The sequence below is a fragment of the Leuciscus leuciscus genome (assembly GCF_965113295.1).
Source record: "Leuciscus leuciscus genome assembly, chromosome: 1".
Lineage (NCBI taxonomy): Eukaryota > Metazoa > Chordata > Actinopteri > Cypriniformes > Leuciscidae > Leuciscus > Leuciscus leuciscus.
The window spans coordinates 21,076,720-21,096,063 of record NC_138725.1 but is presented as its reverse complement, the minus strand read 5'-3'; the positions used below and the strand labels follow the sequence as shown (position 1 = coordinate 21,096,063).

General features: G+C 37.2%; 1 protein-coding gene, 1 long non-coding RNA gene and 1 pseudogene across 5 annotated transcripts in view; 1 reads left to right on the top strand and 2 right to left on the bottom strand.

The window, feature by feature from the left end:
- LOC309501189 (uncharacterized protein) overlaps window positions 1-19,344 on the bottom strand; it is a 60,767-nt gene that overhangs the window by 33,748 nt on the left and 7,675 nt on the right. The gene's annotated exons all lie outside the window — the stretch shown is intronic.
- LOC309509113 (GTPase IMAP family member 8-like) lies at window positions 1,981-3,592 on the bottom strand (annotated as a pseudogene). Its single transcript has 4 exons — window positions 3,557-3,592; window positions 2,951-3,447; window positions 2,791-2,809; window positions 1,981-2,564 (listed from the first exon to the last, which is right to left on the bottom strand). The product of its transcript is annotated as a GTPase IMAP family member 8-like (transcript).
- LOC309504998 lies at window positions 6,575-17,897 on the top strand. Of its 3 annotated transcripts, XR_014208249.1 has the most exons (5): window positions 6,575-6,643; window positions 8,131-8,195; window positions 8,368-8,406; window positions 9,009-9,092; window positions 16,482-17,897. It is a non-coding gene; the product is annotated as an uncharacterized lncRNA (long non-coding RNA). The 3 variants fall into 3 exon arrangements; XR_014208248.1 differs by lacking the exon at window positions 8,131-8,195; XR_014208250.1 differs by lacking the exon at window positions 6,575-6,643 and having other exon boundaries at window positions 7,319-8,195.

Genomic DNA, 19,344 nt, shown 5'->3' with positions numbered 1-19,344 from the left:
GTTTGCCGTCCTTTCTACAGGATTCGGTAAACATTTAATTTATCAGCTGACTCCGATGGTCGCTAAGAAGATGGGACGCAATGAAAACCCTGTGGTCATTGTGGTTTCTCCTTTGGTCGCACTCATGGAGTGCTTTATTATTACTTTACTCATTACTTTACAACTTCTTCCTGTGTGTGTGCAGTTGAGCTCTGTTGACAACTATGCGTCGCTCACTGTGTTGCTTTGATTGGTTGTAGGTCTATCCAATTGAGTGCAGAGTTTTTTTTTTTCTGGTTCGGTTAAGACACACCTCATATTCAAAGCTCAGTGGAGCAGTATCAGACTCACATTCTGACTAGAATATGGGTATGACGAAGTCAGGCTATTGACATTCAGTAACAGTTCTCACTCCAAACATCGAGACAATCACACAAACGAACACAAAATCGCTCAGGTCTGAATGAACTCCACATATTCTCCTCATGCTCGCTGCTGCTGCACTAAATGTTTATTTCAGTAGGAAGACGCCAGGAAAGACAAACAAGTATCGCTTTATATTTAAGTTGTGTAAATATGAGAAATACCGTGAACAGCTCTCCTCACCTCAGAAGACTCGACGCTGAAACTGTGGGTGTGTGTGTGGGGGGCGCATTTGAAGTGCGATTGCGTCACAGCGGCGCGATGAAGGATGTCCCAATTCAAAGGCTGAATTTTTTGGTGGTAGTTTTTTTTTACTGTTAACAAAAAAGAAGAGTATCTTACAAATACTACAGTATACAATAAAACACAACAAATGTAACACTAGGGGGATTAATTTACCAAATAATAGATGTTTCCAAAACAACACAAATTGGCCATCAATGTTCTGAGTGATAAAATCACAAACATTTTGCCAGAATGGTCTTACAAATGGGCAGAATCAAAATACATGAACCACAGTTTCAGCGCAACCGTCGCAAAAAAATTCATTTTAAATCAGTCACAAAATTGGTTTTGAATTTCACAAAGTTTAACTGGGTAAATTCTATGTATAATTTTAAATGATACATCATTAACTTTGTTTGTAATTAAATATTGATTATAAGCTAAACCTGTTTGAAATAACGCTCTTATGCAGTGGCGCAAAAAGTGGGTATGCGCTATATGCGGCGCATGGAGGGGGGCAGCACCATGGGGGTGCCAAAGTGATGGTAAAAAAAAAAAAAAAAAATGTATTTCTATTTAATTTATACATGTATTTGTATCTGTTTTGTGAGTTAAGGGGAAAATAAATATTACCTATTAGAACTTACTATAGTAGGTGTGGATACAAATACAAATTTCTGGAGATATTGCATCAAAACATTTGTATATTCCCCTGTAACAGGAATCTTATAATGTGCAAAAAACTCACTGTAAGTGAAAAGAAAACCATTAAATTAAATAACTGATCTACCAATATGATGCCGCTGTCAAAAACAATGATTTGCATTTATAACATATCCTTCTTGTTCCATATACTTGTGCGGTAAAAAGTTAAGCTTGAAAATGAAGGACCATGATAAAAATGCCTGGCGATGAAATTCAGATCATTTCACTGGTATTTTGTCTATGTTATAATTACAAACAAGAAGAAAATGAATATAAACAACTTTAGAAAGCATATGGGAAGGGATTAAGTTCCAAATGGAGTAAGGATTTCTAACAATCTGACTAAGCCAATTTACTTAAAATGTATTATTTAAAATTCACAATTTTCATATGAATTCACATGATTTCATTATGTACTGTATTTTGGTTTCCATATAAAGTCAAATAGTACTTTATCAATCTCTTTACAAATGTTTCTATTCAGATGCAAAGCCATTGCTGTATAAGTCAGTCTTTTTTCGCTACTTTCTCTTGTCACAAATTGATAAATGTTTGTCACTACATAATATTTCCTGCAAAACATTGGTCAAATATGAATTGGTCAAATTGGTTGATTTGTGATTTGAGTGGAGCGTTATATATATCCCATTATTTCTCATCCAAGTTCTGCTTCTGGATCTCCTGAATGCATTTCTCTGTTCCTTTAAACATGTCATTTGTAAAGTGTCCATTTTCTTCCATCATCTTCTCTATTTTACTGATCAGATCTTTGAACTGTGGGAAACTGGCAGAATCATTGTCTAAACAAAAGAATCGGTTAGAAACTGCTCAATGGTTTTATTTTTCTTCTGATCTTTATGGGTGAAGAGGATCATGGAATATTTTTCCATCTGTTCTCCAAACACTTATTTGAGCTCCTTTATTGTATTCTTCTCCTCCTCAGTGAATCGACCCACTTTAATGACGATAATAAAAGCGTGTGGTCCAGGAGATGTGTAAGTTATGCATTTCATTATTTCAGTTTTAACCTCCTTTTCGTTGAGTTTATTATCATAAAGTCCAGGCGTGTCGATCACTGAGATCTGTTTACCGATCCTCTTTGTAGTTTCTGACTGACACTGTTTCGTCTGAGACTTTGAACTGATGGAGGATTGAAACACGTTTCTGCCGATGATGGTGTTTCCAGTGGCACTTTTCCCAGATCCAGTTTTTCCCAGCAGAACCAGTCTGATCTGTATCAATCAATATCAATGTGCTGTTTATTTAAAGCTTAAAATTCTCAATAAACTCTCTTTTTAGGTCAGTCGTACAAGTTTTTAGAGTTTTAGTTTTTAGAATTTAGATTTCTTTTTTCTTCTTCTTCTTTTTACATTTTAAGACAATTTAAAATGCCCTTAATTAATTTTAGCATGACAAATCATTTATTGTTGAAGTAATTTAAAACATAACCATAATAACTGTCTCCTTGCTGTCAATCCTTTTTGATTGTTTTTTTTTTTTTAAACTTACATTCGACATCAGGCTCATCCTTGCTTAATCTCCTTTTCATTTTTTCCATGACAAATTTCCCTCCATTTTCTCCCATTAATACTTCAATCTTCTGCAGTAGACCTTTTACGATCTTCTTTTTTTTAAACAATGAAACTTTCCTCCACATTCTGTCACCAGTTGCTGGAGATCTGCATGATCTTTATCTTGTAGATGTTCATCAATGGTCTGATTCTTGTCCAGTTCATCTCCATGTGTGAACAGAATCATGATGTACTTCTGAACTTCAGGACCAAATAAACACTTAATATAATCCAGGATCTCCTCCTCATTTTGCACAGGTTCTTCTAGAGGAACGGTGAGCAGAACAGCACTGAGTCCTGCTGAACATAGTTTGATCAGCTGATCCTTCAGTTCCTCCAGTTTCTCCTGATTCAGATCTGGATGAAGTAGATCTGGACAATCAATCATACACACCTGCTTCTCTCCGATCTGTGTTTTATCCTTGCAAACTTCAGCTTTATGCTTCTTTTTACGTTTGTCTACTTGAAACTTTTTTTGTCCCAGTATAGTGTTTCCTGATGAGCTTTTCCCAGAACCCTTCCTGCCCATCAGAAGAATCCGGATCTACAAATAGAGCAAAATGTAGTTTGTTTAAAAAGAAACCTAAGCAGGCAATTTCTTTGCCAAGTGTGTAAACGAGTCAGGACTCTGTGGACTTTATTTCCACTGACACCAACTGTGTAATGATTATATTCAGTTTTGGTTTCATGTTCACTGTGTACTGTCCCTGGTTTGCCAGCCTGTGTTCTTTATTTAGTTTCATTGTTTGTTAATCAGTACATCATACCTGTTCTGTTTCAGTTAATTCAGTTCATTGTTTCATTGTGCGGTATTGTTTATGTTAGTGTGTAGTTGTGACTTATTCTCCTGCGTGTTCTGTTTGTGGAGTTGTTTAATCCTCCTCTGCTGAGATCTTCACAGATTTAATGTCTTCTTTTCTCTTCATTTGATTTCATCTCCGGAAGTCAGTCGTAGTTCTTGTGTTTCTCTTTTCTTCAGTGATTCTGCTTGTTATCATCAGATGTCTTCAATGCTCAATCATCACTCAATTAATAACTTAATTATCTCATTAACTCTAACACTGCTTCAGTGTTACTTTTAACACCCTGCTGGTGGTTCCCATATAAACACAGAGCGGTGTTGATTTAACACCAGGGATTTTACTGTGCTGCCAGGGTGAAGATTTTCAGAAACTCCGGTTGCAGTGCTTGTCGTGTAGTCGGTGAAACCGTAGATTCTGGCTTGTGACGTCAGAACCTGTAATAATCCTTTTTCCAGGCTTCTGATTGGCCAACATGGCATTAGGGTTAGGGTTATATCGCCACCTGTTGGTTTGGCATGCTCTTGACAGTGCTTCATAGGGTGTTTTTACGTTTTTATGTGGACGTGATTTTTTTTTTTTTAACAGAGGAGGAAAAACGGTGAAAGGGTGGAAAGCACGGTAATTCGAAAATAATACAGGTTTTCTACTAATACAAATATTAATGCTAAATCCCGAAGTATCCCTTTAACCCTTGTATGGTGTTCGGGTCTGTTGGACCCGTTTTCATTTTTTAGCAAAAGAAAAATGATACAATTAATTATTTTTTCAAACTGAGACTCATTGGCCTTGGCTCATTTTCTGTGAGGAATATATATCAGAACACATTTTTAATGAAAACACACTGTACATCCCCCCCTACACATTTATATTACACACAGGAGGTTCGGGTCCACTGGACCCGGGGCTAATAAAAGTGTGGAAATTGTAGGTCCTGTGTACCTTTACTCTGTCCTCCTCCTGTCAGGGCCTGCTGTTAGTGTGTGTGTGTGTATGTTCTTGTATATGGTTTATGAGGACACAAATGTGTATAATGACATGGGTATTACAACGTAAACATGGTTTATGACGACATCTGTGTCCTCATACTAAAACATACTAAATGGTGTTTTTTGAAATTCAAAAAATGCCAAAAGTTTTCTGTGATTGGTAGGTTTAGGGGTAGGGTTAGTGTAGGGGGATAGATTATACAGTTTGTACATTAGAAAAACCATTATGCCTATGGAGAGTGACCATACACCACATATCCAAGTGAGTGTGTGTGTGTATGTGCATGTGTGTGTGTGGGTGTGGGTGTGTGTTTTGTGTGTGTCTGTGTGTGTGTTGTGGGTGTGTGTGTTGTGGGTGTGTGTATGTGTCTGCATGAGTGTGTGTGTGCGTGCGTGTGAGAGAGATTGTGTGTAAGTGTGAAAGAGTGCAAGAGTGAGTTTTGTGTTTCTACTCCTGCCATTCCCACACGAGGTTGCAATTCTTAAACGTGATCTAACAAAGGTAAAGAGAAAATATTGACCATATATGCTGTTTATATTGCTTGTAATTGGGATGAAGTAAACATCTGTTGAGTATTTTAACATAACATTTTTGATTGTGTTGAATTAAAAACCCAAAAATGCAGCGGGTCCACCAGACCCACGAACACTGGCTGAGTAACAAAAATATGAACACCACAAAAGGGTTAACACTGGAGTTTTTGCTGTGTACATGGCGTGCATTGTGATCTTGTTGACAGAGCATACCATACTTTCTTCTTAGTTTACCTTGCAAATGTTTTACAGTACAAGCCACACCTGTGTTTTCTGGTTAAACAATGTCTAAAGGTCATTCCCTTTCATTTACGCTCTAATACTTTACATACAATGTATTTTCCATATCATTGGATACGGTTAATAATATTCTACGATCTATTGTATAATTGTAAAAATAAGATGTTACTGGTAACAAAATAGAGTACTCTGTTTAATATATACAGGTGTTTTAATTTTTAATTTTTTTTATTTTAGTACACAGCAAAATCCCCAGTGTTAAATTAACACTGCTCAGTGTTTATATAATCCACACTCAGAGGCCCGGTTTCACAGACATGGCTTAGATTAAGCCAGGATTAGGCCTTAGTTCAATTAGGGCATTTAAGTCGTTTTTATAAGCGTGCCTTAGAAAGAAACATTACTGGTGTGCATCTTGAGACAAAACAATCGCACTGACATATTTTAAGATATATCAGTACAAGTTGCTTTCGATTAAAACAGCTAAAACATGCATTTTAGTCTGGGACTATCTTAAGCCTTGTCTGTGGAACTGGGGGAGAGTGTTATAAGTAACACTGAAACAGTGTTGAAGTTAATGCGATAATTAAGTGATTCATTGAGTGATGATTGAGCATTATTGAAGACACCTGATGTTAACAAGCAGAATCACTGAAGGAGAAAAATCACAAATGTCAAGTCACCATTATGGTGATCAGTGTCTGCTTTAGTTGTGCTCTTGACCCTTACATTTTTTACATCTAAATGTAGTTTGGCTGTTATAACTGAAATAAATAATAATATGGATAAACTTGACTAGACAATGAGAAAACTGTAAATAAGCAAACAAACAGCTCAAACATTACAATTATTACATCAGTTAAATGCTTTGTGTTTATGGCATGTTCTGCAATTTATTTCAGAGCATTTTTTAAATTTGACAAAACCAGTTTTGTTTATGTTGGGTGTATGACATTCTTCCTGTTCTGTTCAGAAATGTGAATCAAACAGCTGACGTCAATGTAATTTTCTGGATGGAGAAATAACAACACGTGCACCTCACCTTTCGAGAGCTCCACCTTCATGAAAACTGGCTGGAAAACAACCACACCTCCAAGGTACTTTTTTTTTCTTGTAACTACCCATAGATTTTGTACTGTACAGCTAACCAACAAAATTGTCTGGTGAGAAAAGTTAGGTAAGTTTTTACATTTTTCAGTAGATTCTACATATTTTGTTTACTCCTTTGTCTACTCTATAGCTATAGCATGTTTTTGATAAAAACTTCAGGTTTAAAAAGAAACATCTTGTTTATCCAATTAAATTGATTATAAAAAGCCATTGGGGGCATTACAGATATATAAAATGTAAAAAGCAGTGTATAGTGTGTAGTTACTCAGCCTTAAACATACTAAATATTGTTTATGTCTTAAATACAAAGAGTAATTTTAATTCTTTATTGTATGTTGACACATAAAACACATTTTAGGATACTTGATAAAACATTGTGTATTCTGTTGTATAAAAACCTCATTCATTTAGAAATACTGACATATTATGGAATTTAATTATAATGTAATTGAAAAAAGAAAGAAAAAACAGTGTTGGCATTGTTCATCAGGCAGAACCGGTTTTGAATGATCTTTGCTGTAATCGCAGTGGTGGACATTTAAGTATTCAAGGAGTTTTGTTTACCATATCTAAACAAGGCAATCAATGGAAGCTAGCACTGGTCTTTCAGGCAGTGTTTGCATCCGTGTCAGTGTTTTCTTTTCCATGGATGCGTCATTTCCATAGGTGATGATCATGCTCAGTCCTCGAGGGGGCAGTTTTTGCAGTCTCTAAGAAGAAGAAACTTCACTCTGTAAAGCTTTAGATTACAGCCTGGAAATTATTGTGTAATTAAAGCCATTTTACAGTGTAGCTTTCGGTAATTATAGTGGACCTATAAAAATTATATGTAGGTATAAGGGAACAATATGTAAAGTTTGGGGAATAAATGGAGAACAACCAGGAGAATTAAAGGGTTAGTTCACCTAAAAATCCTGTCAGTAATTACTCTCCCTCATGTTGTTCCAAGCCTGTAAGACTTTCGTTCATCTTCAGAACACAAATTAAGATATTTTTTATTAAAATCTGAGAGCTGTCTCACTCCTTCATAGGCTTCTATGACATTTCATACAGCCGGCCCAGAAAGTTAGTAAAGACAATGTTTAAAATAGTCCAAGTGACTACAGTGGCTCAACCTTAAGTTTATCAAGCAACGAGAATACTTTTTGTTTCTTCCGTGTGGGCCTCAGAGTGAGTTCATGATGTATGCGCGACTAAACCTTTAACGTTCTGTTGGGATTTAAAAACTTTGTTATAGGTAAATGATTTAGTTTTTTTCTTCTGAGTTCTAAAATAACTCTTCACTGCTCTATTTGCATGCGTTGTGTGATCCTTGAGATGCTTTCTTTTTACCACTTTGTGGAAAATCACACAAAACAATATATGAAACTTTATAAAACTTTAATACTGTGACATGAATTGTTATTTACTTATTTACATGAATAACATTAATTGTTATTTTATATATGATGTCTATAAATCGTGGTAAGATGATCATTGTGTGTAGAGAAACAAGAGCAGTTCATGAAGGATGTATGATGTGTACAAAATACAGATTTTTACCATGTAACACAGCAGGAAGGAGCGTTACCTCTGACCTACTAGAACAGAAAGTTAACAACCTTATATAGCAGCCCGAGGTGAGAGTGCATTTCTTGCAACAACGTTTTATCCAAATGCATTGATTTATTGGTATTATAAGTAATGATAAACAACATATATTGAGTTCTTTATTGAAGAACTACATCTTTTATCTTTATCTTTAATACTCTTTATTTATTTGTATTTTAATGCATTTGTGATCTGCCACAGAGACATTGAAAATGGCAGTAGACCCTGATCCATTTCCTGGTAAGAACGTCTTCATGACTGTAAAATTACAGAGCTGAAACACACTAAAACTTTGCAGTGTAAATTTGCAGTAATTAACTGGCAGCAGCTTCACCTACAAAGTACTGTTTTTACAGTTTTTTTACTGTAAAAAATGGTCCTGTAATTTGTCTGTAAATTGCTGGCAGCACAGTTGCACTAAATTAAAACTCAAGTTAATTCACATTTTTGCCAGAAACTGACTGCCATAAAATGTCCAAATTACATTTAGGTTTATAAACTAATGTGCTAATAACATGAGCATATTAAAACTGTGAAGTTATTTCATTTCAATTGTCTAAGAAAAAGTCTTAAATAAAGAGGTAATAATCTCTTTAGAAGGATGGAGTAACACTTGAGTCATTACTATCCAAAACCTTACACAAATGTACAATGTTTACAATGACTTTAGTCAATATTAAAGAGTTATCATGCTTTTCACTTTAGTGTTACGTTTATAGTTTCTGTCCATGCGTCCTCCTGTAACATTATCGTTCCGAAAAACGAATTGATTAGAAAAAAATAATTGTATGTTATGTCTGCATCAATATACAACACTGCATCAATATATATATTCTTTCCAGGAACATACGCAACACCACGAAAATGGGGAAAACAACTTGTTCTTCTTTTATTACTTGTCAGCATCTGCCCTTCAGTGGCATCAGGTAAGTTTAAATTAACACAAAAACATCAGTTTCTCCCCTCTTAACTCTTTCCCCGCCAGCATTTTTTTGAAAAGTTGCCAGCCACCGCCAGGGTTTTTGATGATTTTCGCTAAATTTTAATGGCCCACAGAATATTTTGTTCTATGAATATATGAACATGCTACATATCAAAATAAAGACCTGAGCGTCTGCTTTTAAACAAAAAAATAAATAATATTTTATCTTAATTTTTTCTTTTTTTATTGCCACTTGAACATAGATAGGTTTTGTCAAAAACACAACATTCTGGACAAAAAGCTGAGAAAAAGGCATTTTTATCAAACAAGTGCATTTTCAAGCAGAATACATTCAGATGTCTTTTCCATCATATATAAAACCTTCCAAAATAAATTACAATTATAAATAAATCTAAAATATATAAAATTTAGGCACTGTAATTTGCTTTTGAGTGGTACACTGAGTAACATTTCCCAGGATGTGGAAACATTTCCCCCTCGCTGTGTTTTACCTGTAAATAATTATATGAATAATTGGAATTACTTTCAATAAAAAAGACATAGACACACACACACACACACACACACACACACACACACACACACACACACACACATATATATATATATATATATATATATATATATATATATATATATACACACACACAGGTGAAACTCGAAAAATTTGAATATCGTGCAAAAGTTTATTTATTTCAGTAATTCAACTTAAAAGGTGAAACTAATATATTATGTAGACTCATTACATGCAAAGTGAGATATTTCAAGCCTTTATTTGTTATAACTTTGATGATTATGGCTTACAGCTTATGAAAACCTTTTCACAATATTCTAATTTAGAATTTGGGGTTTACATAAGATGTAAGCCATAATCATCAATTTTTGCACAATATTCTATATCTATAGTTCCACCTGTAAATACATATTACAGTGTGGTAAATGTGCACAAAGAGAAACAATTTGGGCATTACACGCTCATATTTATGCACACAGCCACACAAATAGCCTACATGCACACTCACAAACATTATAGTGTTTATATATATATATTATCCAACATTGTGCATAAAGATATTTCTGTGACATGAACATCTCTCTCACTAACTACTTCGTCCCGATCAGATTCAGAATGATCAAATAAGGAGTGATCGGACTCCGAGTCCATCAACACCTCCAGTACTTGATCAGCCGTAAACCTCTTCATTTCAGATATTTTGACCTAACGTTATTCTCGCTACTCCATTCATGTTTGAGCCGATCGCAGTCGGTTTCTTTGATCAAAAAGTTCCGTACTCTTTCAGAGCATGCACGCGGGTCTTCCTTACCGTATACCACCTAAAACACGGATACCCGGAAAATTCCGTGTTTGGCGGGGAAGCGCTTTTTCATAAAACCCGGAAAATTCCGTGTTTGGCGGGGAAAGAGTTAATCAAATTCCCACATATCCAAAACACTGGGAATTTAACTTAAAGGTGCATTGCGCAAGTCTCTGAGTTTTTGCAGAACTATGCCCCCTCTGGCGACAAGCGAAACTGCAATATAGGCAATTTAATAGGCCCAGTCTCAAATTCCGACCCGAATCCCTCTTATTTATTTTACTGTACAGGATTATAGAGGCAATCGCAGTGATCAGAGAAGGGCTCATTCAGCCCATCAGGCAATTGTTCAAGCATGTATGGGTTAGAAAAACGGGTATTTTTAACATGAAATGTTGCACAATGCACCTTTAAACTATAGCAATATCCAAACTTAAAAATGCAATACTTTTTTTAGGTTTTCTTTAGCTTATTCATTTAAACTGTTATGTTTCAATAAATAATAAATAATGTTTCAATAAATAAGCTAAACCCACTGGCCCACCGCAACTTTTCGATTTGATTATCCGGCCCTCGACTTTAGCTAAGTGAATAGCCCTGGTCTAAGTTTTCACTTTGTTTACTGAAGAGCTGTTTGAGTATAACTAATTGAACAGGAGACATAAACTTATTAATATATACAAACAGATGTTCCATAAACATCCATTGAAGAATTAAACAGTATTCAGTCTGTATACGACAATGACATTAATAAAGTATTATTGGGCAATGTTGAGTGATTATTCTGAACATCGCCACAAGAGGGCGCTACTAGCACGTAAATGCCCTTTAGCAAATATGTGAGAAGCAGCTGATCACTGTGATAATAATCATCTCCAAAATAGTCATGGATCCAATAATAACACAGTGTACAATACATAAACATCTCAAATTAAAATAGAACAGAGAAAAACTGAATACATCACATTGTAACATCGATCCAAAACCATTGCAATTTATTTTTGGATAAAATTTCAACACTTTTTCAACATTAATTGCGGGCTGCAAAAGTGATGTTGATTCAATGCACTTAAAGGTGCTATAAGCGATCTCACGTGTTTTTTAGGCCAAAACATTTTTTTTCACATACCGCAAACATCTCCTCACTATCCGCTCGCTGCCTGTCCCCTGAACACACTGTAAAAAAACACGGTCTCTGCAGACAGCCCAGGCTCCACAAACTGCAGCAAAAACAAACTGAGCAACAAACAGAGCGACCCACAGCACGAAACATAACAAACTGTTCCAGCCAATAACCGACAAGAATGATGTGGGGGTGGGTTTCGGGGGTTAGTGCGCGGATGAGGAGGAGGGAGGGTCTAGCTATCCTCCGTTTTGTTTGATAATAATTCAAACATCAACAAGAGGTTACGCCAACCGAGATCGCTTATAGCACCTTTAACACTGACACATTAGGCTTGTTTGACTTGAACCGACACTGCACAGGCTGATCGGTTTATGACATCAAAATACCGCAAGAACGATTCAAAAGCATACGAGCCGTCTCTCTAATCCCTCTTGCGATACTTTGATGTCATTCACCAATCAGTCTGTGCAGCGCCGGTTCAAGTCAAACAAGCCTATTAAAGGGATAGTTCGCCCAAAAATGATATTTAAGCCATGATTTACTCACCCTCAAGCCGTTCGAGATGCATATGTCAATCTTTTTTCAGACGAACACATTTTCAGTTATTTTAGAAAATGTCTTAGATCTTTCAGTGGTTATAATGTGAAGCAATGGGGTCCAGCTGCTTCAAGTCCGAAAATGTGCATGCATCCTTCTCAAAAATAATCCATCCGGCTCCAGGGGGATAAACGTGTGGTTTTGTCGTAAAAATATACATATTTAAAACTTTATAAACTAAAATAACTGGCTTCCGGTGGCGGTCGGCGCGCGTTCACAGAGATGGATGCTGGCGTATGACGTAGGACGTAGCGGAGGAAGCGCCGTGACGTAGAACTATCTGGGTGCTATCTGTTGTTTGCTATCTGGGACCCTCATCAAACACCCCTGAAGCAGCTAATCAATGTCTTCAGGATTACTAGAAAGATACAGGCAGGAGAGTTTATCAGGACAGTGGCGCTCCAGGACTAGGGTTGCCAACTTCAGATAAGAAAAATGCGGGACAATTGTTGTTCTTTACAGGAAAATAAGGGACACTCAAAATATTTGTACTGTATCACACAGTATATGTCATTTCAGGTTCGTATGTGTTTAACATTTTCTCAGATATAAACACATTCGTTTTGCTTAACCTATTTATGTACAATTTAATTCTAAAACGAATTTTAAGGTCACAAAAAAGTCACATCACACACAAACCATAGTTTAAAATAATAGCATTTATCTGAAAAAGAAAGATTTTGTAATATTATACACTACATTTTAAAGAAATTAAAGAAAGTAATAGCACACTTTTCCCTCAGGAAGATTTCATGTTTTCTTGCGTGGCTGGATGTTGTACTCATGAACAATAATCACGTTGTTTGAATTCACCAAAACTGATTTGCTGAAATCAAAACCTGGCCGGACAGTGAAAGGGATTTGCCATTAGCGCGAGTATGGAATATCCAGACCAGCCAGCAGAGGATTCTGTTCGCAAATGAAACAATAATTTGTTTCAATTTATTAATTCTCAATTTAGAGTTTGTTATTCGTATGGTCTGATGCGTGTGAGTGTGGGCTGTGATTGGATGATGCAGTGTCGTGATCATTCTCAAGTGTTGTGTTGCTGTTGTATCAGTCAGTGGTTAGATCAGCGTAGCAGTCTATTTAATCGGGACAAGGGAGGTCCCATACGGGAAAAATAAATTAGACCCAAAATACGGGACGTCCCGGTTAATTCGGGACAGTTGGCAACCCTATCCAAGACCCAGTTTACCCATCCCTGGCTAAAACATTTGCTTGCGAGATGAAATGTTTTGAATGCATTTGATAGTGATATGCAATAGTTTGGCCACACCCACTACACGCTCCTGCCAGTCGGACTGATAACAGCTGCAAACCCTAAAAGCTCCAGATTTCACAACTGGACGTATCCATGCACAAGAGACACAAGCATAACAGATTGCACAAATATATATTTTTTTGGCCTTAAAGATGAACTGAACTGAAAAAAAAACACATTGATAACGTGTTGTTTCTGACAAGTAAAAGTAAACTACACAAAAAAAATTTATTAAAAATATCAATATAGCTTTTTTTTTAAAGCAACACAAAAATTGCGTTTGTTAGTATAAGAACGCTGGCAATTCTGATGACGTCACTGGAATGGTAGGACCTGCGAAGGTATATGGCAGCTGCAGCTGCAGGTCCTATACACACGAAAATGAGTCATTTTGGTTACGCGTTTGAGCCTGTGAGGGACAGGCCAGTAGTACTGACTACCACCACAAGGAGGACGATCAGTTTCAGGCTCCACCTACAGTACAGGATCGTTTGGGGGGAGCGGCGCGCGCTGTATCGATTCGCCTCACTGATCAAGTGCATAAGAAACTACGAGCATGCAACGCCGTTACGTTGTAAATTACACTAAATAAAAGTAATGCAGGTATGATCCAGATTGTATTTGCAATGTACATAGTCAATTATTAATGGAGCAATAGTGGTTCATGGTGTTATAAGAGGGAAATGTGGTGGGAGGTTGGAGAGCTGTTGGGTTAGAGGGCCTGTCATGCACTCTCATGTATTGTATACAAGCACATTATGCATTTTATTAAATAGAGACTGCTTATATATGTCGTGTGCATTTAGAGAAAAATACTAAAACATGGTTGAGGTACTGTGCGTTTTAGAAAGTCGAGGCAGATAAATGGCAAATGTGATTGGACGAATTCATCCAATGGGATCGCTTGCTCAGTTAGCTGCACGCAAAATGTTAAAATCAAAATACTGCACAGATACCTCTTATTATGGACCTAGCAGCTAACGTTAGTTCTGCGAGTTGAACTCCCTGCATCAACAATGTTTCCTGACACGATGAACATCAGCTAGCTTCAGGGTGAGTAGAGAGGGACATTGGATTCTGTTTACAGACCTGCTGACGGTTTAGTTAGCTGCTAGTAAACGCATTATTAAGGCAGCTGGGGTTACGATACATTTTCACAGGCTAACGTTACCTTTGACTAGGAAACCAGGCTTTATAGCGTTCAACAAAACTGAGACTGACACACTCGGCATTCATTGAAATTGAGTCACAAAACCAAGCTAGATACCAAACGATCCAACCTAGGTAAAGAGCTAGCAGCTAAACACGTTGGAAGCACTTTTGTCAAACTCCACAAGCTAGCCACCACTCCGACTATATAAACTGTATAAATAAATCATGACTGCGACGATATCACAGATCAACAATAATGCGTTTACTAGCAGCTAACTAAACCGCAGCAGGTCTGTAAACAGAATCCAATGTCCCTCTCTACTCACCCTGAAGCTAGCTGATGTTCATCGTGTCAGGAAACATTGTTGATGCAGGGAGTTCAACTCGCAGAACTAACGTTAGCTGCTAGGTCCATAAGAGGTATCTGTGCAGTATTTTGATTTTAACATTTTGCGTGCAGCTAACTGAACAAGCGATCCCATTGGATGAATTCGTCCAATCACATTTGCCATTTATCTGCCTCGACTTTCTAAAACGCACAGTACCTCAACCATGTTTTAGTATTTTTCTCTAAATGCACACGACATATATAAGCAGTCTCTATTTAATAAAATGCATAATGTGCTTGTATACAATAAATGAGAGTGCATGACAGGCTACTACAGCCCTCCAACCTCCCACCACATTTCCCTCTTATAACACCATGAACCACTATTGCTCCATTAATAATTGACTATGTACATTGCAAATACAATCTGGATCATACCTGCATTACTTTTATTTCGTGTAATTTACAACGTAACGGCGTTGCATGCTCGTAGTTTCTTATGCACTTGATCAGTGAGGCGAATCGATACAGCGCGCGCCGCTCCCCCCAAACGATCCTGTACTGTTAGGAGCCTGAAACTGATTGTCCTCCTTGTGGTGGTAGTCAGTACTACTGGCCTGTCCCTCACAGGCTCAAACGCGTAACCAAAATGACTCATTTTCGTGTGTATAGGACCTGCAGCTGCAGCTGCCATATACCTTCGCAGGTCCTACCATTCCAGTGACGTCATCAGAATTGTCAGCGTTCTTATACTAACAAACGCAATTTTTGTGTTGCTTTAAAAAAAAAGCTATATTGATATTTTTAATAATTTTTTTTAGTGTAGTTTACTTTTAATTGTCATAAACAACACGTTATCAATGTTTTTTTTTTCAGTTCAGTTCATCTTTAAGCCTGGAACACACCAAGCCGACGGTCGGCCGTCGGGCAGTTTTTGTGCATAGGCCGACTAAGTTTCCACAGTGTGTTCCGCACCGTCGGCAGAAATTGGTCCTCGTCTTCTTCTTTTTTCCGTCCGATTCCATATTTTGAGTGAATGAGAGAACTCTGATTGGCTGTTCAGCTTACTGAACGAGTCAGTGCACGAGAATAATAGCAAAACAGCGAGCAAAGAAGTAAAAACGGTACAGACAGAAGGCTTTTCTAATGTTACGTGATCTTACCTGAGTGTTCCTTGGCAAATATTTCAATATTAACACGAGAGGAGTGGAATAAAGAAAGTGTTCAGCAGGATTGATATTCAAAACGGTAAGCACACACTGCTTTGTTTACGGTTTGTGTATCTGCAGTTTTCCCTTTTTGAATGACGAATATAGACGAATATAGCTGCAGAAATAGACAGTTGTCTCTTTCACACCCAGACGCAGAACGCGCATGCTAGCTGACAGTCCGCTGTAGTTCTCTCAGTGTGTTCAAGCACAGCTTTTTACCCCGACAACACAGTCGGCTTCCATCAGCGCTAGTTCGTCGGCGTCGGCTTGGTGTGTTCCAGGCTTTATGGGCAGTTACAGACATTCTGTATAGAGGATTGTGTATGTGTGTATATGTGCACTGCATTAAAGCTAATTTGTTTTGTTTTTTGGATGAAGGAAAAGGATACAAAGAGGAAACTATAAAGTCATATTGGCTCCATGTACTCGACACCATATACATAATTAACCCATATGACCGACCAGCCGATGTCAGTGCAGAAGGCATCTATGCTGAAACTGGAACATATATGGCTGGAGCCTTTGCAGAAGCAGGAGTTGGACGAGCTCGTGTTGAATTCAGTGTATTTGAGGCAGAAGTCAAAGGCCCCAGTGTTTCAGTTTGGGCTGAAGCCAGTTTGGATGGAGTTGGAGCAATTGCTCGGGCCGACATCGCCAGTGCATCAGCTAAAGCCGGTCCAGTCGGTGTGGAAGTGAGATATGGATTTGACATGGGTGCATCTATTGGTCGGACTGGGATAGAGTTCAAATTCCTGGGAAATGGATTCTCAGTTGGTTTAAAAAGCAGTATAACTTTTCTAGGTTCAGAAGTGTCATGCACCTATCATGGTACTGAAATATATAAACTCATGACCACAAATTTAAGCAACAAGCTGAGATAATCAAAAATTCACATTTTCTTTTGCCCACATTTATTCATTTATCTATTCATTCAATCATTTATCCATGTAATCATTTATTCATATATTCATTTTATTATTATTCATCATGTCATTTGTTTTATATTTTGAACTTTCTTGTCCCGTGTGTCAAGAAAATGGTCAAGGCTCCTGTTTTTCTGTCATGAAGTCACAGTGTCTGTAAAAGAGTGTCTTCAACAGTTCAGATAGAGTTCAACCTCAGATACTTTGATCTCCTGAGATATGGACACCACAAACAGAGTGAAGTTGCGGGAAAGCTTCTTTCCCTCCTGCCCTTCCTTAACATTCGTTCCTTCTCCCCCACTTCCTTCCCTTTACACATCCTTCTCTTCACTTAGAAAGATTATATATAAAATGATAATATTCTATGACAATATAAGTGAATTAACAGTAATGTTTGGTATCATTTGAAATGTCTCAGTGCGCCTGGTACAATGGTCTCATCTCCACAGAAGTAAGCCAAATGTTAATAAGGGTTTAGAGATATACTTTGCTTATTGGATGTGCACTTTTTCCCAGGGTCCTTCATCCAAACTACCTCCTGTTCCTCGACAAGGTGTGAACTCCCTGTGTCTATAACTCTAGTCAATGCAAATTCCTATTGTAAGTTCATTCCCCACTTTGGGGGATGTTTTGTCTTGGTCTGAGTATATAAAGAAATGTCTCCAGAGGCTCGGGGCGATTTGTGATGAGATCGACCCATAATGCCGAGTGTCTGGAGGACACTCAGAATTATGTATTTCCTGAGTCAGGTAGATTTTTTACTCTTTATCTCGGAGCATTTTATGTTATTGTATTGATTTTCTTTGAATTGATTTTGTAATTGGCATGATACATATACCTGACTAATAATAAATTGTTACATTTGGATTCATTTCGACTTGAAATCATCCTGTGAAATGATTGATTCTAGTAGATTACATTAAGTCCATTAGGGGAGGGGAGGGGAGGGGAGGGGAGGGGGGGGTGGGGTCAGCGCAAAGATGAGGCGTGTTCCGGCACAAAGTTTGGTGGATGTTAGGAGGAGTTACAATTAGAAAATGTAGTCTCAGAATAATAATAATAATATTAATAATGATTCAAATTTTCTCAAGCCAACATAATTAGTAAGTCAAACATTGCAATCAGTAAGAATTAACTATTTTAAACCAAAACACAGACTCTAAGAGGCAATGAAATGAAGATGATCAGATGCTGCTGAAGATCAGACACACACTTACAGTTTTTCATCTACAGCAGAAATCCCAATAGATCTCAGTGATTTATTGATTTATTGTTATTTAACTTTCCCAAAGTATCAGTTTCTCTTGATGGAACACAAATGTCTGAATCACACATTTAATGATTGTAGTTAAAGCCGTTAAACACTGATGATAAAAATGAGTGTGAGTGTTTCGATTTCTTACAGGTTGAGTTGTTTCTGCCCATAACATGCTAGCATTCTGCTAATGAACGCTGATTGGTCAGTGAAGGACTGAGATACCGCTTGATGGCATCGTGGCATCCGAAGCAGGACCAGAATGTTAGGGCGAAAAAGTCCGCCTTAACATTCTGGTCCTGCTTCGGATTTTTTTTTCAACACAGCAACTTTTTCCTCGAGAGAAAAGAAAGAGAAAAGAAAGTGCAGAGTGCGAAAGCACCAAAGTGACTGAAGGATTGCCGTAAAGCAGTATCTCTGGTCGTACGATGTGTATGACGTCATTGACATTTTAAAAGACTTTTTAAAGCAAATAAGTGACTCTAAAAAATCTCCTTTCGAATACAACATATAAATTACTAGAAAAAAAAATTATATCCTGAGAAAAGTGGATTTTGAGGGGTATACTGTAGCTCCCATAGACTCCCATTCATTCTGCACTCGTCCTGTGAGCGCCCTCATATGGAACCGGAGTGAAACTGCAACCATTTCAGAAGCCGGAAGTTTACTGAGATTGGAAGTTCTCCCCTTATTAGACATTCTCTGACAATACTCTGAAACAGGGATTTCTGATTACCTTAATCTAGTCACACTCAGAGATAGGCTCTAAAGAGTTCAGTGATTCAGGTCAAAAGTGATTGTTAAAGGAACCGTATGTAGGATTGTGGCCAAAACTGGTACTGCAATCACTTTAAAAATACTGTAGAGCGGTGTTTCTGTTAATTATGTTTATGCTTCATGAAAGATATTTTGATAAGTAATTAAAAAAATTTCTAATTGTCAAAATATAATTGTAAAGATTTATGCTCGTATGTGACAGTATAATCGTAAAGATGTAACTTATGCTCGTATGTGACAGACAGAACGGTATAGCTGTTAGTCTAACTTGTAACATTATGTATCT